The following is a 5,000-nucleotide window of genomic DNA, read 5'->3' on the forward strand; positions in this document are numbered from 1 at the left end:
AATAAAGTTCATTTTCAGCACTTGATGCTTTTCTTTTTCCGTAAAGGGGAAAATGCCTCACAAGCAACCAAAGAAACATGCGAAATATGTTATGTTTCTTTATCCGAAAGAACTGTACGGAAGTGGTTCGCAAGGTTCTGTGCTGGAGATTGTAGCCTTATTGATAAAGAGCGATCAGACAGACCATCCACTACAGATGATGACCAAATCAAGTCATTAACTGAGAATGACCCACAGAAAGCCACAACCTATCAAAATCCGTCGTTCATGAGCACCTGGTAAAGCTTGGGTAAATGGCAAGTTCAGCTTTGGGATAACAGTAAATTTGGAAGACAGAACCTACAAATCCCATTGTGTGTGTGTGCAAGCACAGGCATGCATGAATAAATACAGGCCGCAATAATTGCATGAAAAATAATATATATATATTTGTTGGACGACTGCTAGCAGTCTGAAACTTTGAAGTTACTATTACCCTTCTCCTTGTAAAACAATTATATAATAGAAATCTATAATTTAATGTCTTCAAGGCTCTGGATATGAAATATTAGTAGCATGTGAGTGAGTGTTGTTTAGTTCCAGATGATTTCCTTATCTAACAGGTTAAATCAAAGGCACACCAATCATGACCATCCAGTCTTTTACTCAGGTTTTAAAATTTATTTGACTACACATTTATCTGACATGGTTTTGTTTAAGGTACAGTGTACCTTAGACTACACTATCCTAGATACACACCTTCCATTTAAAATGGTATGTTAACGTATCATTTTGAGGGACATTCATCTTCTACACCTGGCAGGTCAAATCACTGTAAAGCTGCTCCCTCTTTATTGCCCTATGTGACCAAACAAATCTGTTATTGTTATTACAACTCCTATACTATCATTGTTTTATTACTAATCAGATTACAAATACAGCAAAAATTACTGTAAAAACCCATGTATAAATATGTTCCCATGTATAAATACAAATCTCGATTTGGGAGCTTAAATGGTTTTAAAAACCCATGGAAGTCACACAAAGAAAAACGGAGTGGACAGCCTACTATAATCTGATATAATTTTCTTTTATATAAAATAAATCTATATAATATAAAAAGAATTATCTAAAGGATACAATGTTATTACCTTGTATTTTTGTTAATAATAATTTGGATGGGAAGGGAACATTAAACATTGCTGCCTACAAATAATAATGGAAATATTGGGTTGAAAAATCCTTTTGGATAGGAGAAGTTGAAAGTTGTTCGATCCCAAAATTTTCTATCCAAAAGAGTCTTCCAACCCAGCATTCACATTCTATTATTTATAGCTTCAAGTGCTTCGAGATATATTGTTCAAAAATATATATTTCACATTTTCCAAAGGTTTATAAAATTCTCATGATAGTCAATCACACACAGCCCCTTAATGCAAATATTGATGTTCAAGAGAAATGTTATTTTACAGTATGTTCATGGACAAATGATAGTTTTTGTATTTCATTACTCAAAATTGCTGGTTTTGTGCATATAATAGAAACAATTATTATTATTATTATTAAGGGACCAAGCTGACAGAATCAATAGCACACTAGACAAAATGCTTAGGAGTATTTCAGATTTACATTCTGAGTTCAAATTCCACTGTGGTCAACATTGCATTTCATCTTTACAGAGTCAATGAAATAAATACCAGTAGAATACTAGGGTCAGTATAATTGATTGACCTTCCTCCCACAAATTTCAAACATTTTGCCTATACTAGAAGGGATATCAAATTTCACGGAGGTCAACTTTGTCGTTCGTCCTTTCAGAGACAATAAAATAAATCATCTCCAGTAAGTTCACCATCATCAATTCACCACAGGGAAAGTTCAGTCGTTAATTCACTGTTTTTTATCTCAATAAAATATTTTTGAACTATTACTGGTGAGATACTATGGATACATTTTCTTGGTGAACTTTCCTCATGGTGAGTTGATGGTGATGAATTTTCCCTGTGATAAATTGATGGCGATGAACTTACCTGTAACCAAAATAAGTACCAGTAGAACACTGGGGTTGATGTAATCAACTTACCCCCTCCTACAAAATTGCTGGCCTTCTGCCAAAATTTGAAATTATTATTATCATTATTAATCAATGTCAAAAATCGTTATTATACATTACTGTTTGTTTTCTTTACAACATAACATGGTCACGTGTATGGGAGAGAGGAAGAAGTTAAATTAGGAAGCCCAACACAGAACAGGTTCCCTTCAATGGCACTTACTTGGCTATTTTTCAAGTGTACAATACAATACAACCAGAGTATGCAAGGAGCATTGTTAAATGGCTGCTTAAAAAGCAGATAGTTTTGTAGTCATGCTGTATGGCATTAAAAATTTATCACATCAAATGCTTCATGTCTACACAATATTATTTGGTTTATTGGTAACAGATCTATTTTCAAATCAAACAAACCAAATATGTATATTACAGTTACATAACTATGTTAGCTTGGAGAGACTACAAGAAAACTCTTAAGCAGAGTTACAAATTAGAGAGGACCCAGGGAAATGTTTTGGCATGTAATCCTGTATATATATTTACCCACACACAACAAAAAGAGTATGTGTGACTTAAACATGTAATTATGTTATAAATATTAAATGCATCTTCACATGCTAAACTGATTGATAAATAGTGTACTTTATTATTGTAACAAAGAAGCAGTTGCAAAACATATGGAGATTGTGATATATTTGTAGCTTTTCTATAGTATATGGTGAAAAATGCTTTTTTTTAACACTATTAAAAAACACCTTTAAAATGTCTTTAATAGTTAAACACAAATCAAAAACATGTAAAAATTGTGTTTAGCACATTTTTCAATGTTTAAATATTTTAATTTACACTAAAACTTTGAATACTGCTTTAATGTCTATTTTATACTAAGATAGTGCATTAACATGTAAAACTTATACTAAAGTTGTGTTTTTACAATTCATTAAAATACAGTGTATTTAATCACGCATAAAAACATTATTCTTATGTTTATACAGCCCATTAAGTCCCATAAAAACAGTTATGGATTTTAATGGTCCAATCACTGCATTAATAACAGTGAGAATGCCAAGAGATTGTCTGTGCAACTTGAGTTGAAGAAATACAAAGTATTTTTATTTGAAAGAACTTTGTTTTCTTTCCTTTTCCTCACTTCTGTTTATATCTTTCACAAATATACATGAGCAACAAATACACACATGCATACATACACATTTATATGCATGTGTATGTGTACATGTATCGATGTGTGGTTAAGAAGTTTGGGTCACAATCATGTAGTTCTATTTTCAATTGCACTGTGCATCACAATGGGCAGGCAACTGTTTTCTATAACTTTAACTTGACTGGTACTGTGTGAGATATATTTGTGTGTGTGTTTGAGTTTTGGGATTTGATAACATCAAATAGTTAAACTTGGCATTTAAAAAAATTAGCCACTCAAAATATGCACCATGCAGAAATAAGGACTGAGAATCAAAATGCTTGTCTGAAAGCCCCTTCCCGTAATGGACTCAAGATGACCATATTCAATTAAACAAATCCAATCAAAGAATATTAGTTATAATAATACAATATTGACTTCAGAAGTTGAATTTGGTAATTTGGAAACTGCAAAAGTGAAAAGTGCACATATATGTGAGACTTTGCATGTGTGGTGACAGCCCCCCCCCCCCCTGATGAGGCAAGATTTGAACTCAAAATGCACAGAATTAGAACTATATGCACGGTATCACATCTGATGTTCTAAAAATTCCACAAATCAGAAGGGATGAAAGACAAAGTTCACCTCAGTGGAATTCAAACTCAGAATACAGAGAATATGCAGAAGCAAATATCACAAGACATTAACTGAAAGAAGCCCGTCGTATATATGTATATATATATAAATATATGTGTGTTTATGTGTTTGTGTTTGTCCCCCAACATCGCTTAACAACCAATGCTGGTGTGTTTACATCCCCATAACTTAGCGGTTCGGCAAAAGTGACCGATAGAATAAGTACTAGGCTTACAAAGAATAAGTCCTGGGTTTGATTTGCTTGACTAAAGGCGGTGCTCCAGCATGGCCTCAGTCAAATGACTGAAACAAGTAAAAGAGTATGTATATGTGTGTATATATGTGTGTGTGTGTGTGTGTGTGTGTATATATACACACATACACATACGCACTCGCACACACACACAGGTTTATTCTTTTCTTCCACTGGCCAGTCATCAAAATATGACCTTGCTAGACTGTGATTTCAACCATAACTTTAACCCAAGTCTACAACAGGAAACACCTGCAATACTTTTTGAGCATTTAATTATCTAGCATTCCTGTTACGAAAGGAATTGTGACATAGAAAAATAATTCAGAATTGTGACAGTGTCAGGAACAAATATCATTGTAGCATTTGTTTAGGCTTTTTATATTCTGAGTTCAAATCCTGCTGGAGTGAACTATGCCCTTCATCCTTGCAGGGTCAATAAAATTTTTTAAAATCAGGCAATGGCCTCCTCTCGAAATTGCTGGCCTTGTGCCGAAATCAGAACATAATTATCATCTTCACTGTTGCAACATCGAAGATTAAGTTTTCCACATTGCTGGTAGAAGCATCAGTTAGTCTACCCACCAAACAGCGACTTTATTTAATTAGAGTTAGGGAGTTTTACTGGAAGAGGAGGAGGAGGAGGAGGAGGAGGGGATTCTGGTTTGTGGGAAAGAGTGCAAGAAATAATAACATGCAAATAATGTGAGTGAGAGGTATATAACTGTTTCAGTTCAGAGAACTTTTTTTTCGTATCATATTGTTGCCGTTTTCTCATTAAACTGCTTTATATTAAAATATAATCCATCCTAAATAACATATCTTTTTTTTTTTTTTTTTTTTACTTCAACAAATTTTTTAAGCAGTAACAGCTTTTAGACTATGAAATAAGTTTAATGCCAATGATATTGAGGAGGGAATCAGAAATATTTTAACAA

At 33.3% G+C, this 5,000-nt stretch overlaps 1 protein-coding gene across 1 annotated transcript in view; it reads right to left on the reverse strand.

Annotated features, from left to right (window-relative positions):
• The window catches only part of LOC115222631 (C-Jun-amino-terminal kinase-interacting protein 4), a 206,196-nt gene that overhangs the window by 77,608 nt on the left and 123,588 nt on the right, over window positions 1-5,000 (reverse strand). The window lies entirely within an intron of this gene.

Source organism: Octopus sinensis, linkage group LG20 (assembly GCF_006345805.1).
Source record: "Octopus sinensis linkage group LG20, ASM634580v1, whole genome shotgun sequence".
NCBI lineage: Eukaryota > Metazoa > Mollusca > Cephalopoda > Octopoda > Octopodidae > Octopus > Octopus sinensis.